General features: G+C 36.3%; 1 pseudogene; it reads left to right on the top strand.

Moving 5' to 3' along the window:
• Positions 1–6,856: 6,856 nt before the first annotated feature.
• Positions 6,857–7,546, top strand: LOC102878704 (annotated as a pseudogene).
• Positions 7,547–17,933: the final 10,387 nt, after the last annotated feature.

The raw sequence follows: 17,933 nt of genomic DNA, 5'->3' as shown, positions 1-17,933 counted from the left end.
CAAGAGCAAAAGAAGGAAGGAAAAGTTTGGTGACTGAAGGCCATAGAGATTCCTGTGACTTGAGACCTGATCTCCGTAAAGCCAAAATAGAGATAAAGAATGAGGCCAAGGATATTGACAGCATATTGTCAGCAGGGACTATAAATACAGACAGGGTCAAAGTATTTATCTCTGAATAATTCGAAGTGGAATCATTTTTTAGAACACACCCCCACTTCCTTTTTTCTCTCTGCTGCTGCTATTTTTTCCAGAAGAATATACTTTTACAAGAAACCAAAAACAAAAACAAAAAAACAAAAAAAACACCCCACAAAAAACCTCTTACAAATTTCTGTTTTTAATCTGAGTTACAGAAATTATTACTGAGGAAAATAATCGTGTTAAAAATCAAATCTAACAAACATTTGCTGAGTGTGTACTATATGTCAGGCAACATGCTAGGTATTACATTCTGTAATTGAATATCATTAGTCAATAGATTGGATATAGTATAATGTTGTTTGAAACTAATATTTTTCAGTTTCGATATCCCTAGCTTATCCACTTCCAAAAATATTTTTTATTTTTTGCTGAGACTAATCTATTATTTTCTCTAATATGGCAACCATTATAGCCTTAATTTATTATTAACATACATAAAAAATACATTATTAACTTTATACATCAAAGCACATTTTTAATGTCATTAACAAATGTATCGCTAGCTATTTTTTTCCAGCAAGAGCCTACCACATGCAGAAATATTTGTAAATATTCATGCTGAAAAAATAAAAGCATTTAGAAAAAACTTTTTTGCTATTTTGCTCTCTTATTTACATAGATTACATAGATATATTACACCTTTCATACAAAATTAAAGTAATCCATTGTTTGCAAAACCAAGAGAGCCAACTTTGGTAGTTGAAATACAAACAAGTGTAAAACCAGTAGTATATACATATCATGTGGGGCTGTTCTTGCTTCATATTGATGCAGGACAGCGCAAATTTCCCCACGTGACGAGAAAAGAAGAGGGTCCCTTGGCGGAAAGTGTAAAAGAATTCAACACACATGCCAAAGTTGGCGTCAAAAGGAAAGTTTATTAGGAAAGGGATAACACTCCACAGACAGAGTGTGGTCTCCTCTCAGAGACACAGAGTGAGAGAGATCAAGAGAGATGTGGAAAAACAGAGTAGGGGGGCGAATGTTCAGGGAATTCACTTTATATATCGTTATTTAGTTCCTGTGAGTTATTGTTTAAAAGACTTCGTTAACCCATTTCCTTTCATATGGACATACAGTGAGGAAGGAGAAGAATATGTAGTCTGAAAAGGTAAGAATATGTAGAGTGAAAGGCCACTGGCAGTTCCCAGCCTTTAATTCATAGGTTCCCTATGATTTTAGTCATAGGGAATGACTCTTGGTTCCTGTTTCCCCTTCACAGGTGTGAGGAAAGGGTTATTAGTAATCTCAGCAGAAACTTTCCTTTGTTCTGAAGGTCTCTTCCTGGCCTGGTTGCAGAGCTGATCAGCATATTCCAATCTCTGAATGTAGCTTGATTAAATTTTTAATTTTCTTGCCTCTTCTCTACATTAATATGGTCTTATTTTAAGTTGGTCACACACACACACACACACACACACACACACACACACACAACGGTCCTTTCCTTGAGATTCAGGTCCTGACCATCCCAATCTGTTTCAAAGTTCCCAGGTAGCAGGAGATTCAGGATAGCTCATTTGACCTGTTTCTCCAGCTTTTGTCTCCCCCTCTCTAGTCTTCCCTCCTTAGACTGCTAATATCTTGTCCTCACAAGTGACCCCACAGCACCTTGATCCTTTCATCTCAGAGGCCATAACTGACTGGCATAGTCTTTTTTGGTTGGCCCACAGAGTATTTATCTTAAAATTTGGTTTAATTGCTAAGAACTAAAAATCAAGAGATTTCACACATTTATATTTTGGGATTCCCTTGAAAAATTGGAGTATCTGAAGATAGAGAATCCATATTCCCTCGTAGCAATAATTATCTGATACTGAGTAGTGGCTGTCCTCTTTAAAAGGCTATTCCCACTCCACTTAACCAGAGTCCTCATTTGCAGTCCTCTATAACACCCTCGTGCCAAAATAAAGGTGCCATTTTCTATGGATCTTGTAACACTGTCGTCTCCCTGCACCCAGCCCATTTTGTTCATTTGCAACCTGCCTGACCCTGAAGTCTATGAGTTTGAAATTATAGTTTGTCAGCCCTTAAGCTTTATTGGCTTCATCTAGTTCTCAGGGAATGAAGAAGAAAAAATAATGGAAAAGTCTAAGTAGTGGCCTTCCTCCTGTGTGTGCTGAAAAAATAATCAGATCTCCCACTCTAGATACATCTGTGGGTATCTACTCTGTGTTAGGATACTAGCATCCTCTGTTAATTTAGACAGGTACATGTCCTACCCAGGAAGAGAAAGAGGGAAGGAGAAAACCCCACCCAACCACATAATCAGTAGATAGCCCAAATGTCATTTGCAAACACAATGATAAAATACGTGACTCCCAACATTATGGAAGGAAGGAAGGGAGGGAGGGAGGGAGAGAAAGCTTACATTTTTTGAGTACCTGCTAAGTGACAAGTCATTTTCACATGTTGTTCCATTTAACTGCCATGTCTTCCCTGAGAAGAATTATTACAATCATTTTTTATTAATATAAAATTAAATGTTTAGAGGAGTTAAATTGCTTTTCTGAGGTCACATATCTAGTTAAGTGGCAAAGGTAGGATTCAATCCCTGGTTAGAATGACTGCAGAACCCATACTCCTTTCCCTATACTGCCATGCTCTCTTTCCAATGACAATATAGGGATATAAATTATTCCAACATGTGAGCCTGAAATCAGTCACTTCCCAAAAACAACAGTGGAGAAATAAAAAAAATAAAAAAAAAAAAAAACACAGATTCCTGCCCCAGCTTCAGGGAATCTTTCTTAAATCTTTCTTAAAAAGTGAAACATTGAAGAACTTTGAGAACTACCCCTCACTGATGCAGACATCAACCTTAACAAAGATGTACCTGGTCCAGCTCAGGTGGTCAGAAAATGTAAGCTCCTCTAAATTCTTTTTTTCAGAGTAAAAAAATTAAGACCAATGTCACAGATGGCTACAAGTAGAGCCTGGTCTAGAATTCTCCTTCTTTCTAGTCAAATTTTCTTTATTCTCCACTGAACAAAGAAAAATTGGATGAACATAAGAGAACATCCCAGTTTGGACCTACAATCCAGCCTACCAAAGCCACTCTTTAAACGAGGCAGATAGACAGCTATATGATTATATTCTCAAGTAGTGTAAAGGATCTCCCTCCCCAGAAATGCCTCTTCTTCTTGCTTCCTAGGCTCAAACATCTATTTCTTTGGGCAAAGGTATTCTGTCCTGAGAAGGAGTTCCCTCCAAAATTGCAGACTTTTTAAAAAGACCAGGCCAACTGTCAAATATTAATGTGTCAAGATGGTTCCACTAAAGACAAGCTGATTTCTAAGGGTAGAAAGTTGGAATAAAGCAGATGACTTGAGAAGGCCCAGTGCATACTTGCATATAGTGGGAGTTTATAAATGTCCATTGGTTTGAAAAATATTGAATTATACTGATTTCCAGACCAAAGAATCCTACATTTTATTGCCCTTCTCTAGACCTTCAGCTAGTGTCCAAAGCAAAACTAATTGCTATAGGGAAGAACATGTTTCTAAGGGCAATAATAATAATGTGCAATAAATTCTTACTCAGAAATGAGAGTTACTCACACCAAGAAAGAAAGAAAGATTTAAGTTCCCAAACAAGAAGAAAAGCAATTATTGGTCAATTCGCTCTTCTAGTTAAATGTAAATAAAATTTAGTTGTTTAACTCATAATAAATCTATATGTGTCTAAATGTGAGGTCGTATAGAGCATTTTAATAATACTAAAGTCAGCTGGGAGCACTCTCCTCTATGTTTATTCCCCAGGAAATGCCAAAGTTCTAAACAGTGCTTATTTGATTTAGGATGTCTTTTTTTAGTATGTAGAAGGCCATTAATTTTTTAAAAAATAAACTTATTTTATGATAGTTTTAAACTCACAAAAAGTAATACAGAGTTCCCACACCCAGTTTCCCCTATTATTTACCTCTTACAGTATTATGGTACGTTTGTCTCAATTAATGAACCAGTATTGATACATTATTATTAACTTAAATCCATACCTTATTCTGATTTCTTTACTTTTTATTTAACTTTTTCTGTTCCAGAATCCATCCAAGATACCATATTAAATTTACTCATCATGTCTCCTTAGGCTCCTTTTGGCTGTGATTTTTTTGTTCTTGATAATCTTGTCAGTTCTGAGAAGAACTGGTCAGGTATTGTGCAGAATGTCCCTCAATTGGGATCTCTCTGATGTTTTCTCATGATTACACTGGAGGGAAAAAGGAGGACCATTGAGAGAAAGTACCATTTTCATCAGAGCATATCAAGGGTACATACTATAGATATGACCTATCACTATTGATATTCACCTTGACCACCTGGATGAGGTAGTGTTCATCAAGTTTTTCCAATGTAAAGTTACTATTTTTCTCTCTTTCCATACCGTACTCTTTGGAAAGAAGTCATTATGCATAGCCCATACTTAAGTAGATATCCTTGAAAGTAGAATATCTACATAAGTTATTTGGAATTCTCCTACATAGAAGAATTTATCTATTCTCCCTCATTGATTTATTCAATCATTTATTTATACCAGTATGGACTCATGAACATTTATTTTCTACTTTAGGTTACAATCCAATACTATTTTTTTAATTGATTTATTGCCTAAATTATTCCAGCTTTGCCCATTGAAAATGCTTTCAGTTTGCTCCTGTGTCCTTTTCACCTATCCCCATCATTGTGTTTTTATTGAGCGCTTACTTTCTGACACTACAGTATATTCCAGGTTCATCATATATTTTCTGCCCAGTCCTAGAGTCAGCCATTTCTCCAGAAAGCACTAGTCCTTTTTTTTCTTTTCTTTTATTCTCTTTCTTTTCTTTTTTTTTTTTTTTTTGAGAATGGTATTAGAAACCAACATGTAGAAATTAAGTGTGCTCATTGCTACTGAGGTGTCATTGTTTCTAGGCCTTCTTTCAGAAAACCAAACAATAGCAGTCTCAAGAGTTTCAAATTTCACAGAACAATTACTCTTTTTCAAATTTAGGGACCAAAATAGGTTTTCCAACTTTTTAATTTTTTTCAGATAAAGACATCTGAACGTTTTACTACTATCTAACATCACTATTATTTTATGAAATATAACAAAGAAGAAGGATATAAAATCAGAATAAAAAGAAGTCACTAAATGTCCAGTTTTTTTAAAAACTACACCTTATAATTCTTTGACCTACAATTAAGATAATCTTTCAGGATAATGTGAACATGCTGAGAGTAAGTAAACAATTCCTACGGTTGGGATCTAACTCATTCTACCCTCCCAATTGTCTCTCCTTCCGATTTCTCCTCCCCACAGCCTTGTTCGCTACATGCACATATCATCACTGCCAAACAAAGAGACAGCAGGAGAGATGATTTACAACACATAGTACTTTGAACCTAACTATACTAAATGTTATAATTTAGGCACAGACTGTAGAAACTCAGAGGAGAAACTACAGATTTATTTTATCTGAAAAGGCTTCAGGAAGATGGTGGTATCTGATGCAGGCCTTAAAGAATATATAAAATTTTTGACAAGAAAATATGAGAAAGAGCAACATGAGAAAGCACAACAGTCTAAGCTGTATGGTCTTGGAAAGGCACAGAGCTCTGGAAAAGGGAGCAATGTTCCCTAGATAACCAATTATAAATTGTGGCTGCAGACTAAGGTGTCATGGCAGTAGAGAAGAGGTGGAGGGAAAATTAGAAATGTAGAAAATGGAAGCATATTAGAGAGAAAATAGTGAGGTTGTTTTGATGATGTGTTGTTTATGGTACGGAAACAGAGTATCTGGGAAGTATGCAAGTGACAGACTTTTTAGTGTGTTCATTCTTAGGCTAAGAGAAAAGCTTTAGGACCATCACAGAAACAATAAGATTTGGGGGATTCTGAAAGATGACTCTGGTGATGGTGATGTAAAATACGGACTAAAAGTATTGTTAAACCAAACCTAGTTGATCATTAGAACTATCTATGGGAATCTGTAAAAGCTCAAAGTCATAGGACCCCAACCGGCACAATAGAATCAGAGTGTTTTTTCATGTGTAAGACTTAGGGATCTGGAAGCAAAATACTCCCAGAAAATCTGATCCACCTGGTCCCAGGACCAGTGAATGGGAATCACTGAACTGGAGAAACGAGGGATTAGGGACAATAAGACAGACAATAGTGTGACATGATAAAGGCTTGGACTGTCAATGGCAGTGCAAATGGACAGAAAATGGGTTCCAGAGACATTTCTGAGACTAAAACCAGAAATGCTGGCTATTGATTAGATATTAAAATAACTCAAAGATATTAAAATAACTCAAAGAAGTTTTCAGCTTGGGTAACTACATGAATAACATGCTAGCCAAGTTAGGAAATGAAGAAAAGGAATGCATATTTGAGCAAAAAGATAATGAGCTTGGCTTGATCACATGTCGTTTGTGGTATGGAAAGAGAATATCTGGGCAGAAGTATCTAGAATGAAGGTAAAATTTCAGAAATGGGAAAAGGCAAGACTAAAGATAAAGATTTTTACACCATTGGCGGCTCCGGAAGCGCCTCGTCCAGGGCGGTGGTAGTGGTGGTCGCTGTGATGCTTGCTGGGCTAGGCGGCTGACTGCTGGGCTAGAAGCGGGCCCGGGCCCAGAATTTCGGTGGCCACTACTCCAGCCCGGCTTGCGCTATGGCTACCTCCGCCACCTCCTCTGAGCATTCTGAGAAACTACATGAGATCTTCTGCGGCCTCCATGAAGACCTACTACGGGTGTCGGAACGGCTCCTGGGGACTGCGGGAACAAAAGAGAAGAAGTTGATCAGAGATTTTGATGAAAAGTAACAGAAAGCAAATGAAACGCTGGCAGAGATGGAAGAGGAACTACACTATGCACTCTTATCTTTCCGTAACCCTATGATGTCTAAGCTTTGAACCTACTGGAGCGACCTTGCCCAACTCCACCGAGAAGTGAGAAGCATACCTTTGACAGCCCCACCTGGGGTTCGAAGAGACATGAAATATGGCACATATGCTGTAGAGAATGAGCATATGAATCGGCTACAGTCTCAAAAGGCGTTACTTCTGCAAGGCACTGACAGCCTGAACGGGGCTACCCAGAGTATTGAGCGTTCTAATCGGATTGCCACAGAGACTGACCAGATTGGCTCAGAAATCATAGAAGAGCTGGGGAAGCAATGTGAAAAGTTGGAATGAATCAAGAATAGACTGGTAAACGCAGGTGAAACCTTGAGCAAAAGTCCGAAGGTTCTCTGGTCAATGTCCAGAGAAGTGACAACCAACAAGCTACTACTTTCCATCATCATCTTACTTGAGCTACCCATCCTGGGAGGCCTGGTTTATTCCAAATTCTTTTGTTAGCATTGAACTTCCCGCAGTTCCCTGTGAATGAATGGTGTTAGAGATGTGGAATAAGCATACTGCTTCTGTGAGCTAACGGTTTGTGGATGCACTGTGTAGCCAAACTGGGAAGAGGGAGGGAAGACAGAAAACCAATCAAATGTGAAGGAACAGCAACAAGACCAGTGTGATATACCAAAGTAATAAATGCTGTTTATGATTTCTTTAAAAAACAAGAAAGGAGAAGGAAGGAAGGAAGGAAGGAAGGAAAAGAAAAAGATTTTTACACTATTAACATGCAAATATCTTGGAAGGAAATAGGAAGAGGTTAGTTTGGAGGTAAAAAAAAAAAATGAAGAAAACTAATAGTTGACAGTGAAAATTGTGGCATGACAAACATTAACATGTGACCTTTACTCCTCTAATTGTCAGTCTAATTTTCCTCCTATTGTCCTTCCTAAAAAGGAAGGATTTACCTTGCTGGACAGAGTCTAAGTCAATCTATATAATGAAGATATGAGGAGACAAGGACAGAGGGGAATCGGGAAGAGAAAGAATCCACATGGAGCTAGGTGTCAAGAGACTTGAAGAATATGTGGAAGGGGATACCCCAGAGTGATTGTGAGCTGTGATGAAAATAGATAGGATTGAAAAGGAAATGTTTACAAATTTTGCTGTGGTATATGTATTTAAATCCCTTTCACAGTTTTTAAGAAATGGAAAAAAAAAATCATTTTGAAGTTAATTTTGGTTGCTGTGCCATGTTTCTTTCACTTCAGGACCACTCCAAGCTTGAACATCAGAGATCTAAGTTTAATAACAGATAAAGAATTATTAGACTTGACGATACAGTAGGAAAATACAGTTTCTGGAGTATTATCATGATAGTAAGAAAATACAGACCATGGAGTAATATCATTCAGAGAACATGAATTAAGGGACATAGAACTTGGATGGTGGCATTAGATACTAACTGAACTGAGATGAATTCTGTTGTCTTAAACACCATCTGACGTCTCCTTGCTATTTTCCAGACTCGAGTTCAAGCTCTTGCTGCTTTTCATATATACCATTGTTCACCCTGTTTCCAGTCTCAGCAACCTCTCTATCACACCTATCGTCCATACTTTTAACCTGCGAAAGTGAATTGTCTTTGATACAGAGCTTATTATGTCCTTCTTTGGACCTTCAGGGCTCCCTATTATTTTTTAAAAGCAAGTCCAAACACATTACTATACTGGGTGGATATGGTGAATTAGCATTCAGCATCCATTTCAAATGTGTGCCTTCCTAAACTCTTGTAGAGGATGGAAAACTAAATTATTTTTCCCAGATTCTATAGCTGGATTTATGTAATGCAAATTAGCTTCTACCAACTAATGCACCCCCACATGAGTTAGAAGGCAGAAAGAAAGAGAGACCAATTCTGTGCTACTTCAGCTACTGCTGCAGCAAGATTATCATGGAGATACTAGACTTTTCTGTAACAAAGTTCCAGAATCTAGCCTAGCTTCTTGGGTGTGAAGAGGCAATTAGTCACACCAGCAATTTGACTTAGTTCTAAGTCCTTCTAATGATTTTATAAGTATACATAATTGCCAGTGTTAAGCTTTTTATTTAAAATAGTTGGAGAAGTTTTTGTTTCTTTCCAGGGAAGCTTGACTGATACAAATGACACTAAACGCTTTTACAATTTGGCCTCAAATCCTCATCTCGAACCTTATCTCCAGTCATTCCTATAAGGATATTTCATGCTATAACAACATAGGATCATTTGTCATTTCAAAACTTAATTTGTACTTTACCTTGATTTGTACTATACCCGTTTCTTGTTTCAATTACCTTTGCTTTTCTTCCAAATGATATTAGTTATCTATTGCTGTATAACAAATTACCCCCAAATTTAATGGCTTGTAACAACACTTATTGCTTTGTGTTATTGTGGATCAGGAAGAGGGTCCTCTGTTCCAGAGCTCTCCCAGAGTTGCAATCAAAGTGCTAGCCAGGACTATTTCCATCCCAAGGCTCTACTAGGGAGGAATCAGTTCTGAATTCACTCTTATGGTTGTTGGCAGAATTTGGTTCCTTGTTTCCTGTTGGCCAAAGTTTGCCCTTAGCACTTTCCCATGTGGAACTCTCCATTGGGGCAGCTTAGGAAATGGCAAATTACTCTTCAGAGGAAGCAAGAGAAAAGTGCCAAAGAGAGGGTGCTAGCAAGATAGAAGTCATAATCTTTTAGACCTAATCTTGGATATGACATTCCATTACTTTTGCCATATACTATTCATTATAAGCACCACTAGAGGGAATTATACAAGAGCATGAATACAGAATGTAGGGATCATTGGGGGCTATTTTAGAAGGCTACCTCCCATCAATGAATCTTCCTCATTTCTACTTTTTGCATTTTGTTTTTATATCTATGTTAGCATATGCTACATTGTATTATTGTTATTTGTACACATATTTTATTTTTCCTTTCATCTTTAGCACTTGTGTAGTACTGCAAATCTAGCGCATACCTAGTTGGCTCTCAGTAAATGCTGTTGAATGAATGCGTACATTCTTTGGGATTTCATGAGATCCAAGTTGTAACTTTTATCAATCTATCTATACTGTGTTTTAAGATCATTCAGTACAAGGCCAACTGTTCCTGTCCACCTAAATATTGTTCTTCTTGATCACTTTCTTTTGGTACAGAATGCAGTTGTGAACAAGCCAGAAGAATGCATGAAGACTATTATACTTGAACTTTAGTCTCTGAGTTGGCCATTGACTTACCCCTCTAAGCAATCTCATATTAATATTTATTTGAATATGGAAACTGCAGTGTGTTTTGGACTGTGTTCAAGTCAAAGAATGTTAAGCTCCTTCAGGAACCACAAAGCCAATAAATATTGGCAAAAATTTAGTTTCTTGAACTCGAGATTTTTATTTAGTCTTTGAAGTCTAGGATGCTTTCTTGGCAATCTGGAATTCTGCATACTAAATAATATCATTTTCTAGAAATTACCTTTTTGAGAAATTTCCATACTTTTATTTATTACTACCCCAATTATTATTGTCATCTGATTTGGATTTAGTCTTTAGCTAAGTTGAAGACATTTTTCTGTGATAAAAAAATTAATTAAAAGTAAAATTTCTATGAATACAAAAAGACCAAATATAGTACTTCATTGTACATATTCTTTTACCTATGAAGATTATCATTTCAGCAAAAGTCATAGATAATAGTAATAACAGAGACTTATATTTTACAAAACTTCATAAAAATAATATATAAATGATACATAAGTATCATAACAAAATATTTTTAAATGTTATATTTTCTTCATTAGCAGATTTTTAAAAAGAACTTATTAAAGATAAACTATTAAGTGGAAGAACACAACAGAAACTTCCATGTAGTAGAGATAGGAGAAGATAATGTCTAAATCTGAAGATCCAGCCTGGAAAGTGTGTCTGGGTTGTAAGTCTGGAAAAAGGTGTGGATGAGGTATATGTCACTAGGAGACATCAGAGATGACATGACACCATAGATATTCACTGGTGTCTGGACAAAGGCAAGAGGCAAACCTGATCCTAATTTAGACTAAAACATGGCTTTATCTACAGGGGATCTTATCTTGCATCTGAAACTCCGATGCAGGTAGATCAAAGTACTAAGGTGCTCAGTCAAATGACACAATAATAATTCACTGAGTAATCTGGGTTACCTGCATCTACATGGTGGGAAAAAAATCATGTGGTGGCAACCAGAGATGAAGAAAACTTCAAACTTTAATGGAAGTAGGAGAATATTCCCATCCTTGTGGGAATGGAAATATCCCTTTACTAATAACTCCTTTAATATCTCCCCTTGGAAGAGGAGTTAGTAGACCTGATTAATAAAGAGTGAGACCTCTACAGGGCGATATTTTACTGGCAAGTGGAGTTGTTCTGCCTTAAAGCCTAGTACTCATTCATGGTACTCAATTGTCTGCCTCCTGCCTCAAATCCTGGCAGGACTGGTCCCTAGAGGCATGGGTAGCCACCCTCATCCATCACTTCCACTCTATATTTGTGGTTAGAAAAGTGAATGTGTGGTTCCTATTGCATCCTTCTCTTTCTGAATCCTACTTAGGTCTCCAGCCTTGAGTCTTATGCTCAAAAAAGATTCCACAGAGAGCCCTGCCTAGGGGATTTTAGCTGACAGCAGTAAAGTGTAGGTTGGGGTAGAGATAATTATCCTTGCTACATTATCAATATACTTCCTTTATTCTCTTTTTCCAGAGTGATGGTGTGTGAAGTGCCAATGTAAGTTGCATTTCTCTGCATCTGTTAAGGCAGACTCTCGCTCCTTGAAAAAAAATTAACCCTCTAGTTTTATCTGGAAGCAGAAGATTCAGATCTGCTCACAAGCAAGTATGATCACTTTTCATGTGGCATTAAGGTTTTTCCCACTGCACCTGGTCTAATTCCACTCCAGTGAATACTATCATATCTTCCACTGGGCACAGACTACTTCTAATGGTTTCTTCCTTTCCCACCAAGCACATGACTATTTTGTCTAGGTATCACCACAGCTACCAGGTACTATTGCCTCTACTAAGCACTACTTCTATATTCTCTGGGAGCTACAACACTCAAAAGGCACCACTGACTGCCAGACTCTGCTGCTGCTCCCCGGGTACTTAGTTTGCACCTACTAAGTAACAATGCTACTTCTCTAGATGATGATTTGTCCACTCGAGACTGCTGCCTTTTTTCCAGCAACCACAAAATTCTCCAGGCACTGCCATTTCTGCCAAGTATTGTTGCAGTTGCTGTTGCCTGACACCAACACAGATGCACTGAAATCTTTGAAGTAGCAAAGCTAAGAAATGTGTCTAGATAGGCTTGCTAGATTTAGCAAAACAAACACCAGGAAGTCCAATTAAATTTGAATTTCAGTATGCTAAATGAAATAAATCAGACAGAGAAAGACTAATACCATAGGATCTAACTTATATATGAAATCTAAAAAACAAAATAAACAAACAAAACAGACTGGTAGATACAGAGAACAAACTGATAGTTAGTTACCAGATGGGAGGAGAGTTGGGGGGCTGGGTGAAAAAGGGGAAGGGATTAAGAAGTACAAATTGGTAGTCATAAAATAGTTGCAGGGATGTAAAGTACAGCAAATGGAATATAGTCAAAAATATTGTAATAATTATGTATAGTGCCAGGTGGGTATTAGACTGATTGGGGGAAATCACTTTGTAAATTGTATGGATGTCTGGCCAGATGCCAACTATAATTGAAAAGTTAAAATTTTTTTGAATTTCAGGTAAACGGCAAATAATATTTTAGTATATGGCTCATATACTTGTGGGTATACTTATACTAAATATTTGGGGGTATACTTATACTAAAAAATTACTAGTTGTTTACTTGAAATTCAAATTTAATGGGATATAACGTATTTTATCTAGCAAACCTTAGTTTTTAACAAGAGGAGAACTAGTTCCTCTCTCTCCATTTGTGATTAATTCCATTAGAAATGGACCAAAGCAGTACCTACCAAAAACAAATATGCTATCTTTTTAGTGCAGAAAGTTTTTTCAGTTTTCATTAGCATCCCTTTATAAATTTGTGACTTAGACTTGATCCCATGGGAATTGGTTCATGGACAAAATCTTGTCAATATCAGTTCATTCCAGCCTACTTCCTTATCCCATGACTAAGGCTTTATTACACGGTCATTCGTAATGGCCCAACTTCCTTTTCCCTTCATGTGATTTCTCTCTCTGTGGGGCAAAAAGAGCAACAGAAGGGGAACTTATCTCTCCAGATGTTAAAACATATTATAAAACCCTATAATCAAAACAACATAACACTAATACTTGAAAAGACAGATCAATGTAACAGAATGGACACCTCAAATAAACCTAAATGCATGTGAAAATTTCATACATGTTAAAAGGGGAAAATAAAATTAGAGGGGGAAAGAAGAGCTAAATGGTGTTGGAATAACTGGAGAACCATTCAGTAAAAAGTATAAAATCAGATCTACCTTTCACAAAATATGTCAAAATAAATTCCAGATGGATCAAAGATTTAAATGTAATTTAAAAAACACACACACACTTACAACTATTAGAACAAAACATGAATGAATTCCTTTATAACCAGAAAGTGAGGAAAATCTAACTATAATACAAAATCCAGAAGCAATAAAGACAAAATTGGTGTCTTTATGAAGACTAGACTGTATACATACCTTGGTGAACTTGACTACATAAAAATTTAAAAGCTCACATGGTGCAAAATTCCCATTAAGCAAAGTCAAAAGACAAATTATAAACTGGGAAAAGGTATCTGCAATTTAAAACATAGACAAATGGCTAATATATTTACTATACAAAGAGCTCTTAAACATTTTTTAAAGACCATTAATCCAATGGGGAAAATAATAAGAATAGATCATTCACAACAAAGATGAAAATGATTTATAAATGATTTATAAGAAAGATGATCAATATCACTCCCAATAAGAAAAATTAAAATTAAAACTACACTCTGATATATCACTTCTATCAGATTGCCACAAATCCAAAAATTTGACAGCATATTCTTTTGATCCAGGTGCAGAGTAATGAGTACTCTCATACATTACTGCTGAGAATTCTTCCTATAGAAAGGAATTTAGTAGTATCTGGTAAAAAAAAAAAAAAGAATTATTTGTACAAAAGATCATACATTGTTGAATTCTCTGCATAGTAACAACCCAAATATCCATCCGAAGGGGTCTGGTTGAATAAACTATGGTAAATCCATATGTTGAAATTCAAAAAATGAGGTAAATCTATTTTATCCCATTTTCAAAAAAATGAAGTATATCTATTCATTAATTACTATGATATGGAATGATCTCTAGGCTATATTATTAAGTGAAAAAAAAGAAGTTACAGAATACTACACTTTGCATAAGAACGGGGCGGGAAACACAAACATAGCCTTACTTTATATTTATATGCAAGTGTATGTATTTGCTTATATTTGCAAAAATCCTGAAAAGACCAAAACATCTAAATATAGGCATAAGGAGGTAACAAGGTAGAGAATTGGGACTAGACATACTTCTCCAAATATGCTTATCATATAGTTCTGACTTTGGAAAAATACAAAACTTTTACATTTCAAAAGTAAAATTAAATTTAAGAAGTAATTCTTTTAAAAAAAAAACAAACAAAAAACCCCCTGAGAAATCACTAAGAAAAAGAATTATTTCAAGGGACGATATCATTTTGACTCTACATCCTTAGTAATATATATTCTAAGAACAGAGCAGTCAGAACATGTAACCTAATAGTCAATAGTAATATTGGTATTGTTTCGAATCTATTTTCTATATCTTATAATGTAAATAATTAATGTTATTAGGGATTAAGATTTTCAATGTAAGATAAAAGAGATTGAAATATAAAATCAAAGTTAGCTTTAAAATTTTGTAATATTAAATTGAAATTAGGAACATCAGTATGAACTCTAGATAATTATTTTCTTTTTAAACGTATATATTCCCTAGCTCTGTCCACTGAAAAGAGCTAGAAGTAATGATAATCCAATAGCTACGAATACATCCAGCAACCAAATTGTGGTCCCTAAACACCATTGCTTAGTGAAGGAGGATCCAGAACTCCTTTGAAGAATGGCTAGTTCTAGGGCTGGAGCGTGAAATATAGAAGATAAGCCAGCACATAAGGAAGCTATCAATGTCTTGTCAAAAAAATAATATGATGTGGTTACCATTGGCAAAAGATGGGACTGTATAAACATCAAAAGTAATAATAAATGCAAATGATCAAATATATAAAACTCATGAATTTATAATTATACTAAAAATATTAAAATTCCGAAACACATTAGATACGATTGTAAGTAACTAGTTATCAACTCCTTAAAAGGAAAGAATTCTGCCTTTCTCCTGCCTTTCCTGTAATGGACAGTATTTCAGGGTAACCAAATAGCCCTAGTTCTTAAGGGAGAGTTTTTTACAGAAGTGACACTAGTAAATAATTAATTTGAAAATCACCATTTTATAATCCCCGATAAAATGGATCCACACTACTATCACAATGGGTAAAACTATTAGATGAAATATTGATGAGATGTTCAGTCTTAAAGTGGGACCAGCAGATATTATGGGCCTCCTGATGTGATGCAACATGGAACACACAGCACCACCTATGAAGTATTCATTCCAGAACAATCAAATCTGAATCTAATGAAGCCTCTACAGTCAAACTGCATTTATAGGAAATATGGGGAGAAAAGATAATCCAGGTGGTTCTGATTCATTTAGCTGAAAGAATTTAAGAGCAAAACTCAGGGTTTCCAGAAAAAGAAATTCTACTTGTGCATAGTAGTTTCGGTTCATGCCCAAGAGTTCCAGGCTGCACTTCTGGACACCTTGCCCTGTGATTTCCAATTTGCCTCGCTGAAAAAATTGGGTAAATTGAATAACCTAATTCCTTGCAATAGATTTCTTAGTATATATTTCCTACTTGTTCTCTTTCTCTGGTTGAACTCTGACTAACGAGTTCAACGAGTTAGTCATGCTATCAGCAACGAGCTAATAGCATGAAAAAAGGAGGGGAGGAGGATTGCTCTAAGTTAAAAGACTTGAAATCAAACAATCAAATGCAATGAGAGGATCTTGTTTGGATCCTAATTCAAAATGAATATTAGTGAAAATTAACTACCTATAAAAAGACACTTTTTAGGTAATCTGGGAAATATAATTATAGATTGACTATGTCTAGTCTTTGTTTTCAATGTAGCAGAGTGATAAATCAACCTGGGTTTTGTTTTCTCGGAGTAGTCTCAGTCATTTTCCACTGGTCTGTCTGTCTAGCAACAAGAACCCAGAAGACCAAGGTGGATAGCTCCAAGACTGGAGCAAGTACTCTCTCTGTTGTTCTTGTGCTTTTTCACTTCATTTTCCCTGGCCCCGTCAGTCCACATTGCATTGATCTTTCCTTGCATGATAATGGTAAGGTTTGAGTCTTCCATTTGCACGAGGATAAACATGACTTCTTTGATCTGTAGTTATTAGTTATTAGGTTGATTTTATCACTCTGCTGGCTTAGAAAAAAAAAACCCAGACTTCCAGATGGAAGTGTTTAAAGGAGCAGAGATGGTTAATTGACAGTAGTAAAACAGTGTGAAAGGAACTGACATCTAGGGAGGAGAAGATTAACTTGTCTCCTAGCCAAGAAGGCTGTCAGGAAAGTGGATTCCTCTGATTTCAGTAAAGTAGAAACTGTGCAAAGGAAAAGTGGACAATGGCAGAGGAGCTGTTGACAGGAAAATGGGAATTCAAAGTGAGATGGCTGAAGCAGAGAGAAAGCTAGCCTGAGGTGGGTGAAAAGGAGGTAGGCCAAAGGAAACTAGGCCATAAAGAGTTGCAGTGAGATCAGTGATCATACAACATAGCTATGAAGGATTGTGGGGAGGGTGTGAGCAATGGCTTGGACTGATACGATAACAATAGGGTCAGGTAGCATATATGGAACTGACTCTCCTTAAGATCCATATAGATCTTTTAGGGCAATGGTATGGTAATATTATCCATTTAAAATGGGTTCCCAAACACTGGGGTCCATTTCGTTGACCTGCTCTGGCCTAATATTGAGCACCAGCACCTTTATGGTGTAGAATTAATAAAGATAGTATTTTAAGTTGCTTGGTCTGGCAGCAAGATACAAGATGGACTGAATAAATACATTCCAGGATAAATTGATCAGCTAAGATATTATTAAATTACCTATCTGTGAGATAACGAGGGAACTTAAGACTGAGATAATAGTATGGAATGGACAAGAATGGGTTAAACCCAATAGTAGAAATATAGTGCAGTAGCTAAAACCTGAGATTCTGAAACCAGACTGTGGATTTGAATTCTTCCTCTATCGTTTATGAGCTGTTGGAACTTGGATAAGTTATTTCATCTTTCTAGGACTGTTTTCTGTTAAATCGAAATGATATTAGTATGTCTCTAACATCTATCGTTTAGGATTGCGGTGATATAATAAATATGACACAACAGATGCTTAATGGATAGCAATTATTGACTGTGGACATTCTGAAAAGCCAGAGTATCATCGACATGTGTTCATAATAATAATAGCTGCCATTTATTAGGGCTTAACATTTTGGACCCTGTGCTAGTTACTGTCCGTTTACTTTCTTTTATGCTTCTTAACCTAGCTAGGGGAGCATAATCAGCCCCATTTCATGGTAAGAATCTTTGTGTAACTATAACCAGTGGGAGGTTGGAGGCCTAATAAGTGGTGGCTTGGAATCCAACCCCTGTGTCATGAGCAAGGAAGGTGGCTGTGGAAGTAATACCCTTGGACGTATTTGTGTCTTTCCACAATGT

This window comes from Pteropus alecto, unplaced genomic scaffold, assembly GCF_000325575.1.
Source record: "Pteropus alecto unplaced genomic scaffold, ASM32557v1 scaffold461, whole genome shotgun sequence".
Taxonomy (NCBI): Eukaryota; Metazoa; Chordata; class Mammalia; order Chiroptera; family Pteropodidae; genus Pteropus; species Pteropus alecto.
Note: the sequence above shows the minus strand (reverse complement) of the source record. Positions and strands in the feature narration are given on the sequence as shown.